Source organism: Canis aureus, chromosome X (assembly GCF_053574225.1).
Source record: "Canis aureus isolate CA01 chromosome X, VMU_Caureus_v.1.0, whole genome shotgun sequence".
Lineage (NCBI taxonomy): Eukaryota > Metazoa > Chordata > Mammalia > Carnivora > Canidae > Canis > Canis aureus.
Genome location: NC_135649.1, coordinates 114,445,396 through 114,462,633, shown reverse-complemented (window position 1 = coordinate 114,462,633; position 17,238 = coordinate 114,445,396). Strand labels below are relative to the sequence as shown.

General features: G+C 43.5%; 1 protein-coding gene across 18 annotated transcripts in view; it reads left to right on the top strand.

Annotated features, from left to right (window-relative positions):
* EGFL6 (EGF like domain multiple 6) overlaps positions 1 to 17,238 on the top strand; it is a 231,127-nt gene that overhangs the window by 172,132 nt on the left and 41,757 nt on the right. The window lies entirely within an intron of this gene.

The following is a 17,238-nucleotide window of genomic DNA, read 5'->3' as shown; positions in this document are numbered from 1 at the left end:
GCAGGTGTCCCATCGCTTCACTACATCTGTATCTTTGGGGTAAATCCCCAGTAGTGCGATTGTTGGGTCATAGGGCAGATCTATTTTTAACTCTTTGAGGAACCTCCACACGGTTTTCCAGAGTGGCTGCACCAGTTTGCATGCCCACCAGCAGTGCAAGAGGAACCCTAGGCTTTTTAAATGCCTTTTGGGCACTGGGGCTATTTGACGGTCTAGAGCATTTATTGATCTGAATTCCATCTCCACAGGGTTCCAGGATCTAACACTGACATCTTTTGGCCTTGAGCATATAGGATAAATATTAATTTTGCTATTCTTTTCAAATTGCAGGTGATTCCCTATTTATAACATTTCTGCTATACATTCTTTTCTCTCTATTGAAATCAAATAATGTGAGATGAAGGAATGACTGGGTTTATGCTGAGGGTCTGCACTCAGGGAGAGATTCCTGCTTTCCATAAATCACACCTTTGTTGAGAACAGATTCTTCTCATAGCCCTGTTAAGGAAGTGCCACTGTAATAATTTTCCATGAGCTTTGTGGCTTTTAAAAAACAGAGGTGGCAAGTGAGTCTTAAGGGGCTAAAATTAAGGTATTGGCAGGGCTGTTTCTTCTGGAGGCTCCCGGGGAGAATCTGTTCCTTGTCTCTTATAGCTTCTAGAGACTTCCAACAATCCTAGGCTAGCAGCAACATCACTTCAGTCTCTTCTTTGTCACCTGGCCTTTTTATCCTCTTAGTCCCTTTCCTCCCTTATCTATGAAGAAACCTGTGATTATACCAGGCCCACTGAGATAATCCAGGATGGTCTCCCTATCATAAGATCCTTAATTTGATCACATCTGCAGAGTCCCTTTTGCCATATAAGGTAGCGTTTACAGGTTCTGAGGATTAGGACCTGGACATCCTTGGGGAGGCCATTATTCAGCCTTGCACAAAAAAGCGTGAACTGCGAGTCGGTTGCTCTTGGTTTTATGGGTTGAATCTTACTTTGAAACATGATTCTAGTGATTTGTGAGTGGTTGAGGTATCTCATCTCTTATTCTTAAAACTAAAATTTATGAGAATATACCCAAATGTTCAGTTGCAACATAGAAATAACTTCTGAGCAACTTTATTTCAATAGTTTTCATTGGTTTAGAAGATATTATGGTCCTATTTATATGTGATTTATGTGCATAACCCAAGGTTGCATGAACATTAAAATGAAAATATTATCTAGTCTTCATAAATCAGATTGACGTTCAGCAAATATTGGTGAGCCTCTACTATGTGTCAACACTTTTCGGTGTGATTTCAATCACTTTTCTCAACCCTAAGAAATAGATATTGTGCCTATTTGACAGACCTTGGGATGAAGAAACTGGAAGAAATTCAATGAATTTCCAAGAATTTTATTTGATTTTCTGCTTTAAGAGCAGTGATATTCCAGTGTTTCAAATTTATTTCTCGAAAGTATCAGATACTTAAAAAGCTGACATTTTTTTCAAAATGCCTTCTCATACGTTATCACCAGTGATCTTGTTTAGCTTGACTCTTGCACAGTATGATCCAGGGATGTGTGTAGAATAAGTGATGAATGTCCGAGGCTCCACCCTCCCCAGTACCACCTCCTTCCTCTAAATTTACATTCTTTCAGAACAGACCCTGAGATCAGGATTTGAGTGTACCTGGTTTGTTTGTGAAATGACCCCAGAAAGTTCTAGTAGGAAAAGAAATGTTATGGAAATAAGTTATCACTGTGATTCAATCCTTCTGGGGAATTCCAGAAGACAGTAGGACACAAGCCTTAGAGCTATCGCTCCCGAAGGCAAGGGAACTGGGGTATTTATACTCTCATCAGTCATTGGTTGAAAGCTTTTGAGGAGGGGCCATGTAATAGGGATCTTATCACTTAGAAGGGGAGAACAGGTATTGAGGTACCACTTGCAATGTCAGCCATGTGTAAATTACACATCATATCCAATTTATGGATGAATAAACTAAGTTTCAAAAGAATAAAAAATTAAATGATTTGCCTAAAATATCACGGTGAACAGGTGGCAGATTGAGAAGCCATGATTATCTCTTAAGGATAATTAGATCACTTTCCATGGGGTGTTTTGTTTAGAGTAATCAGCCATACTCCCAGTTTCATCAGTTAACTTGCTGGGTCTCAACATACTGGTTTTAATAACCTGTTTTAGGGATCCCTGGGTGGCGCAGCAGTTTGGCGCCTGCCTTTGGCCCAGGGCGCGATCCTGGAGACCCGGGATCGAATCCCACGTCGGGCTCCCGGTGCATGGAGCCTGCTTCTCCCTCTGCCTGTGTCTCTGCCTCTCTCTCTCTCTCTCTCTCTCTGTGACTATCATAAATAAATAAAAATTGAAAAAAAAATATTTTAAATCCGAAGGTCTTGCTTTTGGAAACAAAAAGTGAGGCAGCCGGGGTGGCTCAGAGGTTTAGTGCCACCTTCAGCCCAGGACGTGATCCTGGAGCCCCAAGATGGAGTCCCACGTCGGGCTCCCTGCATGGAGCCTGCTTCTCCCTCTGCCTGTGTCTCTGCCTCTCTCTCTCTCCTCTCTGTGTTTCTCATGAATAAATAAATAAAATATTTTTTTAAAAAAAGAAAACAAACAAAAAGCAAAAAAGCAATACTCCAAAAGTAGTTAAAGTTAATCTGCTTTAGTTCAACATTAATAGAACAAATGACATGCCCAAACATTCTCATGAATGCCAGAGATACACACCTTCCTGCTGCCCCCACTAGACAATGTTGTAGGGCAGGCAAACTATCTGTTGTTTTTGGTGAGTGGGGTGCAGGGTCAAGGTTGTAACTCTAGGTTCTAGCCCAGTTCCTGGCACATAGTAGGTGTTGAATAAAAAAATTGATGCATAGTGAATGACCACAGGACTATGGTGGAGAGGCAAATAATGTTATTTACATACAAATAACATATGTTTATACTTCTATGTATATGAGCATTCAAAAGAATGAGTATGTGTATTTATGTTTTTACATATTACAGTTGACCTATAACAGAGGTTTGAACTACAGAGGTCCACCTACACATCGATTCTTTTTACAGTATAGCACTGTAAATGTATTTTTTTCTTCCTTATGATTTCCTTAATAACATTTTCTTTTCTCTAGCTTCCTTTATTGGAAGAATACCATATAGAATACATAAACAAAATATGTGTTGATCAGCTGTTTTATGTTATTGGTAAGGTTCAGTCAACAGTAAGCTTTTTTTTTTTTTTGATGTTTTATTTATTTAACAAAGCGCACTAGCAGAGAAAGTGGCAGGCAGATGGAGAGGGAGAAGCAGACACCCCGCTGAGCAAGGAGCCCAAAAGGGGCTCGACCCCAGGACCTTGGGATCATGACCTGAGCAGAAGGCAGACACTTAACCGACTGAACCACCCAGGCGCCCCCAACAGTAAGCTTTTAGTAGTTAAATTTTGGGGGAGTCAAAAGTTATACAAAGATCTTTGACTGCGCCAGGGGTTGGCACCCCTAGCTCCCACGTTCACAGATCAACTGTGTATATAAACACATGTAAAACTATGTGTGTGTGTGTAGAGAGAGAGAGAGCATATAGAACATATGAAACATTCCATAGAAATCAGATAAGAGGACTGTAGTTCGCATGAGTCAGGGAAAGTGGAGGACAGGGGATGACATTTAGTTTGTTCTTGTGGAATGAACGTGAGCCCACCTGATAAAAAACAGAGGGGAGAAGATGATAATTGCAGTACTTACTTCATAATAGGTATTGCATAGGAATGAGTAAATGGCTGGCTGGACTGATACGTACCTGCAAACCGAACGTAAAAAGACTTTGGCTCCAGCTGGGAAGTGGACTGGCCAGCTCTAGGGGCATGAGCCAAGTGTTGGCAGAGAAGGCGGGCTGGAAATAGGGTGCAAGGAGCCCTGTGTGCTGAGCCAAGGAGCTCAGACTTTGCTGTGAGAGCCAAAAGCACTGCGGGCTCTGTTCTGTAAAGATGACCCCATCGTGACCACTGCACGCTCAGAATGATCACCCGGTTGCACAGAATTATCTTTAAGGTAATGAACCATTGTTTAGTGGAATTGGCAGCATTTTTCCTTTCCAAATGCACAGAATAGCAGTGGTGCTTACAATCCACAGCATCTCGGATTTGATGAATACAAATGCAAAATTAAAAAGCAACATACCAGAGCAGCAAATCTCTTTTCAAAGCTCACCCCCTTTACTCTTCCAGTATTCCCTTTGCTTGGTTTCTGCACCACGTGGATTAGTCATCTATTGCTATTCAGCAAAATATTCCAAAACTCAAGAGGTTTAAAACCACATTCAGGGAGCTCTGGAGCACTGTAGCTGGGCGAGGCTTGGGGCTTTTCAGGAGGGTGGGCCAGTGCTGGAGTCCTCGAAGGGCTTGAGTCCAGAGGGGGCTCTGCTTGCAAGGTGGCTGCTCACCTGGCTCCCTAACGCAGGAGACCTGAGCTCCTCCCTGGCTGGTGGCAGGAAGCCACAGCTCCTCGCCCCTTGAGTGTCCTCGGGCCCGGCAGCGGGCTTCCACATTGCAAGAAATCTGAGAGAGAAGGCCAGAGTTGCTCTCCCTTCTGTGCCCTCATCTGGGAGTTGCCCCCCATCACTCCCGCTGTGACCCCTTCGCATGAAGCCAGGCAGCAAATCAGTCTAGGCCCACAGAAGGGGAGGGGAATCAGGCTTCACCTCTTGAAAGGTGGGATAGCAAAGAATTTGTGGGCGTATTTCAAAACCACCACATCAGGCTTTCTGGTTTTCCTTCTAAGTGTCTTTTACCAGCCTCTCTTTCTACAGAGCTCCGTCTCTAACCTGATTTCCTTCCTTGTCTCTACTTTCTCCGGGTGATCTTTCCAGTCCTGGCTTTTTCACCACCATGTGTATGTAGATGACTTGGAAATGTGAATCTCAAGTGCCAGGCTCTCTCTGCTGCATTTTTTTTTTTTTTTTTAAGATTTTGTTCATGAGAGACACAGAGGCAGAGACCTAGGCAGAAGGAGAAACAGGACTCAACCTCAGGATCACGATCTGAGCCAAAGGCAGATGCTCACGCACTGAGCCACCCAGACGTCCCTCTCTGTGTTGCATTCTTCACCTAACCATTGGGATGTCCTGTTATGCTTAAGACATCCCAAACAGAGCTCCAGATCAGCTCTCAGAACTCACTGCCCCCATCTCACCCATTCTCCCAATTCTGGAACAAACAGTATCCAGACTGGGGCAAGCCGAAAACCTGGGTGTCGTTCCTGACCACTCACTCTTGTCCCCACTTGTATTCAGTCTGGTGCTAAATCCTGTCACAGACCGTGTCTTGAACCCATCTGCTCCCTCCCCTGCCTGTCCCCACCCGGCCACACACCATCTCTCTCACCTGAAGCCCGTAAGAGCTGCCCTTTGCTGCTGCTTTTGCCTCCTCTCGCTCACGGCCCAAAGTGCTCCTCTTAAAATCATCGCATTAGCCCTCTCCTTAAAGCCTTTCAGAGACTTTCCATTGGATTCAGAATAAAATCTGTCCTATTTAAGATGGCATGCAGGGTCCCGTTGATCTGGCGTTGCCTGTTTCTCCGACGCCCCATCCTGTGTCATTCTCCACCAGGCTGGCTGTGGGTGGAAGCTGAAGGAACTGTCTGGAGGACACCTGCTTCGTCGGCTACCTTCTCTTCCTCGTCTTGCTTCCGCACTCCCCTGCCTGCCTTTACCTTATACACAAACCACTTGCACACACATCCTTGTCTCAGGCTGCGGCTGAGGGAACCCAAACCCAGACCCTCCCCATGCCCAATTGCACCTAGCTCCTGAGCCCAGAAGGTAAGGGAGAGAAATAGAGGAAGCAGCAAAGGCATTGAGTTTGGCTCAAGCGTTCATGACATGGTACACAGCTGATAGCCAGGCATTTGTTGACGAGGCTCTTAAATGCCTACCCATCGGGGAAGGTGACATGCTTTGGGCATCGCTGGGCCCATTGGGTTTGGACTCTGTATGTTGAAGATGGGCAGAGAAACCAGAATTCAGTCTTAACTGGTTCGGTACAGTGGACTTGCCGCACTGGGCGCTCCGATGAAAACAAAAGGAAATAGGACAAAGAACCCTCATGGCTGGACCTTATGGTCCCTATTCTGAAAAAAAAAAAAATTACTTCATTCGTTTGTCCATATTTAAACATCAGCCAAAGAAGTTTTAACTTCTCAACTTGTCTTGGAGAAAGAATATCCTAAAGTTTCCTGGAACCTGACCGTAAACAACCACACTGAGAATTCTGGCACCGTATAGTTTTGCAGAAAATAAGGAACCCCATGAAGAAACACTACACTACTTACACAATCCCTGGAATGCTTTTAAATTAACTTCAGCTGTGCAGACGGCAATTCGTGATTAATTTGGTCAGTGTAGACAGCAAGCTGAGTAATGCAATAGAGGAACTGGGACAATTCCGCATTCAGGGCAGACTCCCGCAGCTCTGGGCATCCTCTGCACAGAGACTTGCTCATCTACACGGACACCTCCGTGCCTCAGGAGCAGGCTCCCTGGGCCTTCCGTGTGCCGAATGGTGCTTGGCAAGAGAGATGGGAGAAAGCGAGCTGCTGGCCGGCCCAGCCAGACCTCCTGAGATGACAGGTGATGTGGCTGAGGTCATTTCATTCCAAGATTAGGAGTTCTCTTTCTAGGTTCATAAATTCCTTTTGAATGATTACTTCATGTTTATCGGGTCCCATGAGGTTAGGTCAGTCCAGCTAAATGCACACTAGCTCGTTCTACTCAGACATCTACTCTATTCCAGTGACTGATACTATGCCAGAACCCTGCCTCCTTGATATCTTGGAATGCACTGCTCCAATTTTAAAAAATACGTGCTTTGCTAAATATGGAACTAAGTGCAATTCATATTGATAGTTTTATAAGATATTTATTTTTATTTTTATTTTTTAGAGCGGGGGGAGTGTGGAGGAGGAGAGAGAATCCCAAGCAGCCTCCATGCCCAGTGCGGAGCTCAATGCGAGGCTCGATCTCACAACCCTGAGATCATGGCCTGAGCCAAAATCAAGAGTTGGACACCCAACCGGCTAAGCCACCCGGGCGCCCCTTATAAACTTTTTTTTTGCATGAATAAATTCATGTATGAGGAAAAAATCGTGTGCAGTAGACTTTAGGAAAAGAAATGATTTCTTGAAATTCTACTCTTTTGATCAGGCTAGGCTCATTTCTACATCAAACCATCTCAAAATTGCAGTGGCTGAACACAGTAAAGTTTCCTTGCCTGCCTTGACGTCCAAGGCATGTTTGGGAGAGTCCGCTGCATGCCTTCACACAGGGCCAGGCTCCATCTTAAAGTGCCATTTCCTCCAGGTCAGCAGAGTCCTTTTTATTCAGTGGGCTGATAGAAAAGGAGCGTGTCAGAGATCCCACGGGAGGTTTTGTGAACAGGCTTGGAGGTGGTCTGCCCACTTTCCATTGGCCAACTGGTCATGTGGCCCCCCCTAACTGGCAGGCTGGCTGGGGAGCATAGTGCAGCTTTTGTGCCCAGGAGACACAGAAATGGATTTGCTGAGCACTAAACCTCCTCTTCCGTGATCACTAAATGGTAACATGAAATTACCGACATTTGGCCATTTTTAACTTCTAAAAGTTTCATGTAGTTTAATCGTTTATGTCCCTTATCCAGAATGCTCAACAACCAGATATTAAAGTAAAAGAATAATTGAATTAATGACTGGGAAAGTTAATGATTGGGCAGGAATTAGAGCAAAGGACAGGAAGGAGGAGAGGGTGCCGGGGAAGTAATCTGAATAATTTGTTAACACTAACTTACAATGCGGTGTGAGGAGTATGTATGGAACTATAGAATAAAGCTTTTAAAGCAGTTTTTAAAAGATTTTATAAGATAGTGTGCCCTGCTATTATTATCAATATCATGCTTGCCTGTGCTGGATTCCTTTCCTTCCCTCAATAATACTGTTTCAACTTAAACAGAACTAACTATTTTAATATTTACTTTTCTTTTTTATCCATAATTTTAAATGGCTGCATATGTGCATTAAAAAACTGGCAAGCATAGACTGCAAAGCAGGATTCTTGGTGTAATAAATCCATTTCCTCTGGCGTCTACAAATCAGCAAGTGATTATTAGCCATTTTATCCACCAGAGATTCCCCCCCCTTAAGCTTTTTTCCATTTTCGTGACCAGATGTAGAATATGATGTTTAAACCACTAAAATCCCATTTGTGGCTGTCCCTTTGAAGCATCTCTCAAAACTGGGTGAATACAGGGTTGGCACACCCATTAATTACAAGGCATGTTGCTCATTTATGGACTTGCATGGTTCTCTGATGGTTTTTCCTACGATGTTGTTTCAAGCAGCTTGGTCTTCTCTAGGAAATATGCACAGAACATGTCCCTGCATCTACAGGGCAGCTGTGGGCTGAACTGGTGTTTTCTGGTTTTTGTGCAGTTGCCCAAACATCAGAATCCACTTTATGGTTCTAAGTCATGAGCTGATTCTTTACCGTTGTTTCCTTTTTTTTTTTTAAACAAATGAGAATAAGCCTAGATTCAATAACAAATCTCAGTTACCTTCTAACAAAACTGGAATACTAAGATGCCTTTGTGATGAGGAAGGGAATTCTTTATAGCAGATAAGAAATCTTACTTGATTAACAAGTTTTTGATGGCCCAAGTGTTAGTCATTAACATTCTGAAGAGCTTTACAAGTGATACTTTGTACACTGTCAAAAATGATGACTTGGAAGAAATTGATACACCTCAGATTTCTCAGTTTCACCTTTTCACCTAAAGACAAGCATGTGAAAGCAATAAAACTGGAGAAAGAGGATTTCTCTGGAGGGCTGTGGTAGTGCACAAACAGTACATGAATTTCATCTTCTGGTAACTCTCTCCTGCTCGTTAACCCCAGCCAGTGTTCTTCACAATCAAAAGTAATTGGCTTTGACCAATACATGTGAAATGGGCTTGCCCACCTGTACAGAGCACCCTGGGCTCTTTCACCAGTTTTTAATTAGGCCTTTTAAAAAATATTGTATTCCAACCAATTTCAATTTTTTTGTTGTGATTTCACATCCAACATTTTCGACGATCTTTTTTTTTTTTTTTGAGGTGTAACTGACATGTAACATTGTATTAGTTACAGGCGTACAACATAATGATTCATAATGATTCAATGATTCAATGAATATTCAATATTCAATATTCATATATATGGCCACATGATCACAGTAGGTCAAGTTACTATCTGTCACCGTACATTGTTACAAATTTTTTTCTTTTTCTTTTTTCTTAAGATTTTATTTATTTATTAATGAGAGACAGGGGCGGGGGCATAGACACAGGAGGAGGGAGAAGCAGGCTCCACGCAGGGAGCCCGACGCGGGACTCGATCCCGCGACTCCAGGATCAGGCCCTGGGCTGAAGGCGGCGCCAAACCGCTGAGCCACCCAGGGATCCTCAAATTTTTTTCTTATGAGAACTTTTAAGTTTTATTCTCTTAGCATGCTAAAAAAGAAAAAGATTTCTTCTCTTAGCAACTTTCAAATACGCAAAATAGTATTGTTAACTACGGTCAGCATTTGTACATTACATCCCTGTGACTTATTTTATAACTGGAAGTTTATACCTTTTGACCCATTTCACCCTCAACACCCCCCCCCCCACCTCCCTGTTTCTGGCAACTTACCAGTCTGTTCTCTGTATGTATGAGCTTGCTTTTAATTGTTCTTTGTTTTTTAGATTCCACATATAAGTGAGCTCATATGATATTTGTCTTTCTCTGATTTATTTCACTTAGCATAACGCCCTCAAGGTCCATCCATGTTTTCATAAATGGCAAGATTTCTTTTTTTTTTATGACTGAATAGTGTTCCATTGTGTATATATACCACATTTTCTTTATCCATCCAGCAGTGGACACTTAGGTTGTTTCCAGTTCTTGGCTACTGCATATGATGCTGCAGTGAACATGGGGCGTGCGTGTATCTTTTCAAGCTAATGGGTTCGTTTTCTTTGGATAAATATCCATAACTGGGATTACAGGCAAGTGGTAGTAAATTTTTGAAAAACCGCCATACTGTTTTCCATAGTGGCTGCACCAGTTTACATTCTCATCAGCAGTGCACAGAGGTTCCCTTTTCTCCATGTCTTCACCGACACTTGATATTTCTTGTCTTTTTGGTAATAACCATTCTACCTCGTGTCAGCTGATAGCTCCTTGTGGTTTTGATTTGCATTTCCCTGATGATGAGTGATGTTGAGCGTCTTTTCCTGTGGTCTGTTGGCTATCTGGATGTCTTCTTTGGAAAAATGTTTATTCAGATCCTTTTCCTCTTTTAAAAAAAGATTTTTTAAAATTTATTCATGAGAGACACAGAGAGAAAGAGAGAGGCAGAGACACAGGCGGAGGGAGAAGCAGGCTCCATGCAGGGAGCCCGGCGCGGGACTCGATCCTGGGCCTCTGGGGTCACACCTTGGGCTGAAGGCAGATGCTCAACCGCCGAGCCACCCAGGTGTCCCCTTTTCCTATTTTTTAATCAGATTGGTCTTTTTGTTATTGAGTTGTATGAGTTCTTTCTATATTTTGGGCCTTACCTCTTGCCAGATATATGATGAGCAAATACTTTCTCCCCTTCAGTAAGATTGCCTTTTCATTTTATTGATGGCTTCCTTTGCTGCACAGAAGTTTTTAAGGTTGATATCCCACTTGTTAAGTTTTGCTGTTGCTTTTGGTGTCAAGTTTCAGTAATGTCGCTGCTTATGGAATGCACCCCACTCCTACGGAGGCTGCTTTTGTTTTGCAATATCCCTGATGTTTCCAGCTGCTTAAAATCCTTCTATAACTCTCCAGAACCTTCAAGATGGACAAAATGTTTTGCATGGTCATGGGCCTTTACCTTGTGGCCTCTGCATATCTCCCTGCTACGTTCTCCTCCCCTCTATTCCCTATTCTCTCCACTTCCCTTCCCATCCCCTGCCCTAAACATACACCACTTTCTATGCTCTAGTTTACAGGCCATGTTCTTAGTGGCTCCCTCCTTGGCACAGGCTGTTTTCTCTGCCTGGGACACGTTCCCCACCAAACAGCCTCCTCTCATTTTGCCAAGGTAAGTTCTACCAGTCTCCAGAATTCATTATCAGGCCCCATTTCCTCCAGAAAACCCCTCACCCACTCCTCCATCCTAACAACTCCTACATCTTCCCCTCGTTCCTAAGACCTCCTCCTTCATGAGATTTGTCATGTTGCACTATAATTATCTGTTCACTTGCCCAGCTTCATCCCTAGACTGTAGGTTCTTTGTGGGCAGGGGCTGTTCTCATATATGTCTGCAGTCTCCATGCCTACTACAGTGCCTACTGTGTGTACTTACCTAATACATTTTGGGTGAACAAATGAAATGGATAGATGGATGAATGAATAATGCAGGGGAGGAAAAATAATTTTCCCTCTACCTAGGTCTTTGGCTGAGATCCCCCTGTAATAAAAGACAGATTAATAAGAGAAAACCAAACAGAAGTAAATAACTTCCATACCTGCTGTACACCTGGGAGATACCCAGGAAAACCGAGTAACTCAGAATGGCACAAGCCACCCCCTTAATACCATCTCCAGCTAAAGATAAAAGAGGTTGTTAGGGGTTAGGGGAGCAGGTTATGGGAGGTGACCAGGCAAAACACGGTAAATAAGGGTAAGATTGTTACACAGATTTAAGTCCTGGCCTTCTCTATCGATAAGTTTTTTGAGATTTAAAGTCATCTCTCCCTGGCACAGAGAGGGAGGCACCCTTACAGATGGAGATTTCCCTTATAAATGAAAATGTCTCTTACCCAAGGGTAACTTCTACTCAGGTTTCAGAGCTGCTTGTGTGTCTGCTATTTCTTAAAAATTATCAGTCCCAAATCTGTATGCCAAAGAAGCATGTTTTGAGGTGGCAAGTCCTGTTCCTCTTCCATACTTTCGTAAAGCGTGTTCCCATCTGACTTCTTGTACCAAATGTAAAGCCACCTGGTCTTTTTCCTGGCCCTGGTTTCTTCATGTGTAAAGTGATAGGTTAGAACTGGCTAATGTCTAAGGTCACTTTGTTTGAGGTGAAATTCTACAACAAGCTCCCCTTACAGCGAAAACTGATTCCTACATACATTAGCAAGTAAGGTCACGTGGAAACTGTGGCAGCCACCAGAATGTGCCTTGCAGACTTCCAACTGCCGGGAGTGTAATTAAGCCCGGGCCCCAGCTACAGTGCTCTTGGAAATCCATCACTGCATTTGAGCAAGGCCATGCTCCCACAGCTGCTCCTGCCAGGCCACCTTCCAGAATGAGCATGGCAGGGATACTAAGGCACCACCTTTTGCAGAAGCTCCCGCTCTGCTCTGAAGGTTACTTGTGGCTCCAGGACTCCCCTCAGTGTTGCCAGACCTTCCTCAGACTTCGCAGCAGCCTTGGACGCTTCCACCCAACCTGCCTTCCATCTTCCCTTCACTAGGATTCAGACTTCCGTGGTAGTAGGATGGCTCTCCCCGGCCTTCCCCAGCTCTCTTGCCATTTTCTCTCACAGGTGTTTCCTGTAATAACATCCTTGCACATTTAATCCCCTCGTGACTTCTGCTTCTCAGGGGATGCAGACTAAAGCAGAAACCTAGTTCAAACTGAGATTCATTGATTATGAGTCAATGACAGTGTTTTTTTTCCTAAGATTTTATTTATCCATTCATGGGAAACACACACACAGAGAGAGAGAGAGAGAGAGAGAGGCAGAGACACAGGCAGAGGGAGAAGCAGGCTCCCCATGGGGAGCCCGATGTGGGACTGGATCCCAGGTTCCTAGGATCACACCCTGAGCCCAAGGCAGACACTCAATCCTTGAGCCACCCAGGTGCCCCCCTCCTTTTTTATTTAAAGGTCAATGGCAGTTTTAAATTTTATACCTTACCCAACACATCTAATAACAATCTTAATCCTACTACTAGGATTAAAAAAGTGATGAGTTAGGGAACATTTACTGTGTTACTCACTGTTCCAAGCCCTTTATGTATATTATGCCCTTTCATTGTCACAAAAACCCTTAAAGGAAAGACCCTTTTTGTCCCCATTTTACAGATGAGCTAGCTGAGGCATAGGAAGGTGAAGTAACTTGCTGAAAATCACAGGTTCATAAAGCCAAGATTCAGATTCAGGAAGGAGACCATAGTCCTAACCATCATATTTTACAGCCATTCAACATCAGAGCTGATCCTTCTTTTTCTAGAAACACTCCTCTGCGTTTGACTTTCCTGACACTACTAACCTGGTGTTCCTTTTACCTTTCTGAGCATTGCCTGTGTCTCTTTCTGGACCTTTCTCTTCCTTGGCCCACCTCTTACATACCAGTTTCCTTAGGCCTGTACCCTAAGCCTTATTTTTTCTTACACTATATACATTCCCATAGATTCAGTAACCAACTGCCTGCGGATAACTCCCAAATCCAGTCCTGCTTCCTGGACTTCCAGCCCAAATATCCAGCTTCCTACTCAGTATCTTCTCTTGGTTGTCTCTCTAATGAACTCTCAAAATTAACACGTCCCCAAGAGGACTCCTCATTTATCGTCTTCCTGAACATGGTCCTCCATCTGTATTCCCCATTCCAGAAATAACAGCACTGCTGTCTACCCGATTTTGCATCCCTCTCACACTCCAGATCAAATGACCAGATTATGACCTCCATGAGGGCAGAGATCTTAGGCTCCACATGATTGCTGCTGAGCCTCTAGAGATTAACCCAATGCCTGATACATTGGAGGTTTTCAGCAAGTAAGGAATGAATGAATGAATGAATGAATGAATGCTGTAATCCTTTACCAAGTCTTTTGGTTCCACCTTGAATCTATCCATTTTTCCCCACTGCCCCTGCTACTGCTCCAGTCCAAAAGACCAGAATCTTCCAAGCCAACTGTATCCCTGCTTCCATTCTGCCTCCATCTCATCCATTTTCCAGACTGCTGCCATGATAATATTTTTCTAAGGAAAATGTTATCAAATAACCTTCCCTATTCAAAATCCGTCTGTGCTGCCCTATTACCATTCAGCTATCAGGCCTCATGACCCTAGCTTGACCAGCACGGCACACTGTCCTGTAACACATTCCTCTCCCTCTCTTTAGTTCACTCCTCTGATCTTCTATTGGTTCCTCAAATACAAACGTGATGTCTCTTAACCTGAACTCATTCTGTGATGTCTGCTTGGCTTTACCTCATTTCATGTGGTTGACTTCTGTTCATCTTCCGTTATGCTTGAAGTTTGCACCCTCTGAGAGAACATCTTGGATCCCTTCAGCCAGAGCATGTTTCTTTGTTTTAAGCCTCTCTCACTGACTAAATATGTTTAGTCCTTCTGTTACCCTCACCCTCTTATCTAAAAGCTCATTTTCATCACCGTGAATCATCTGGGTATTCCCAGTACCTAGCACAGTGCTCCATACGTAATCACGTTCTATTGACTAAACGGGGGTTTGGGGGATTAGGAAATAGGTAAGGCCTTCCCTTGCAGACCTATAGTCAAGAAGTTGGCAGGTCATCCTCAAGGTTTTGGTAGATTGAAATTTAATTAAATCAACCCCACATTCCTTATAAAAATATGGAATTAAGGGCAGCATGGGTGGTTCAGTCAGTTAAGTGTCTGCCATCAGCTCAGGTCATGATCTCGGGGTCCTGGGATTGAGCCCTGCATTGATCCTCTCCCTCTGCCCGCCCCCCACCTCCGCTCATGCTCGTTTGTTCTCTCAAATAAATAAATAAAACCTTTAAAAAGAAATATGGAATTAAAACCCCAGAGGCAGAATTGTCCCGCATATAGCTTTCCTATTTATCATGTTTTCTTTTTAAATCCAACTCCAATGTCAACATCCATTGTTAAGCCTTCCTCTTCTTTCCCAGGCAGAGTTAGTTCCAAGCTCCACTCTGCTCCCCAGGCATCAGCTCTATGTTGTTAAAGAAGGAGAAAGTAAATGTGGGTGCTTTGTCAATGTTTATTGTAGGCATGTGTAGCCAGGAAACGAACTCTGAAGATCTAGGTGGAAGAGTTTTTGCAGGGTGAGACAAAGCTACATCACCTTATTCACCAAGGTTTGGGGATAGCTGTTTTTACTGACTAGTTTCAGACCTGGTCTTCACATCTTAAGGACCTCAAGACAAATGATCCAATTTAAAAACGCACAAAGGACCAGAATAGATCTTTCTCCAAAGAAGATACACAAATGGCCAATAAACACATGAAAGATGCTCAACACCATTAGCCATCAGGGAAATGCAAATCAAAATTGCAGTAAGACACCACTTCCTACCCACTAGGATGGCTGTGATTTAAAAAATGGACACTAAACAAGTACTGGTGAGAATGGAGAAATCAGAACCCTCGTACACTGCTGGTGGGAATGAAAATGGAACAGTCATCTTGGAAAACACTCTGGCAGTTCCTCAAAAAGTTAAGCATGGTTACCATAGGACTAACAATTCCACTCCTAGATATATACCAAAGGGAAATGAAAACATATGTCCATACAAAAACTTGTACACTAATGTTCAGAGCAGCATTATTCGAAACAGCCAAAACATGGAAACCACGCAAATGTCCATCAGCTGATGACTGGATAAATGAACGTGGTCCATCTATACAATGCAAGGTTATTCAGCCATAAAAAGGAATGGGGTCCTATACTATTACATGCCACAGCATGGGCAGAACCTTGAAAGCATATCAAGCGAAAGAAGCCGGACACAAAAGATCCCATAGTGTATGATTACATTTCAGTGAAATGTCCAGAATAGGCAACTCCAGAGCCAAAAAGTAGATTTGTGGTGGCCAGGGATCGGAGGAAGGGGGAGATTGGGACTAACTGGTAATGGTATGGGGTTTCTTTGTGGAGGAATGGAAATGTTCTGCAATTAGATAATGGTGATGGTTGCATACTAAAACCACTGCATTTTACTGTGTGAATTATATAATTTTTAAAATGCTAAACAAAGATTCCTACGTACATCATTCTGTGTGGACTGACGAGCACTTGTTTACTCAACACACTTTATGTTCAGTTGTCTGTGGTTTCTTGTTTGGGAATTGTTAGTTAGGTGCAGACTGGGTCAAGATTGTGGTATCCCCTACACAATTGTTGGTAATGCCCAGATTAGATTGTGACAGGGGACTGTATTATTTCTCAGTCAAAGCTCTGAGAGCATTGTAATGATACTTACCATGCTATCCTCTCTGTAGTATATCTGTTTATAATTGGGAATTAAAGAAGAGAAAAAGATTGGGTCTTTTTCATCACTCTACTGTCTAAGTACTTGAATAGCTCAAGTGCTGAATAAATGTTTCACTTGCAGTCGTACTTAACAGGGGACAGTCTAGCCCCCAGGGGACATTTGGCAATGCCTATAGGCCTTTTTGCCTGCCCTGACTGGAGAAGTGGGTGCTTCTGGCTCCTATGGGTAGAGGCCAGGGATGCTGGTGCATGTCCTATGATGCACAGGTGCTTGGTGTTCTCCATGAAATGTCCCAGACCTTATCTTTGTGGCTCTTAACTGAAGAACCACGTTGGTGGGAGAGGCAGACCACAGGGGAAAACTGCAAGGCTATGTCACTTCCTGACCTTGACTAAGGTATTATTAACTTGCAGAGAATTCAGTCCTTGCAGCAGAAAGCACGTGTCTGGTAAAGAGCCCAGGGAATGTTTTACATCGTATTTAACATGGAGGAAACAACCCCAGCCCCCCACAAAATACACAAGTCTTTTCTTCCAGAAACTGGGTAGCAACCTTGGCCAAACCCTAGGTCACTAAATACCTAACTGTGAAGCGAGCTTCAGCTGTGGCCGGGCTCACTCCTTGGGGCGGCAAGCTGCAGGCCGCAGGTCAAGGCTGGTGGCCCTCTGTTTTTACGTGACCAGTGAGCTGAGCGTGGTTTTTGCTTTTTAACTGATTAAAGCTAAACCAAAGGAAGAATGCTATTATGTGACATGTGAAAAGTATATTAAATTCAAATTTCGGTGTCCATAAAGAAGAGTCTTCCTGAACCCAGTTATGCCCATCTGTTTGCTGTTGACTGCTATTGCCCATCTGGCTGCTCTTGTGCTTAGAGACCGTCCGACCATATTTATGGCAAAGCCTAAAATATTTACCATCTGACCCTTGATGCAAAGCATTTGCCAACTCCTGCCCTGCGGTTAAAGAGTTTAGCAGATGGTCTTCCTAGGAGGCAG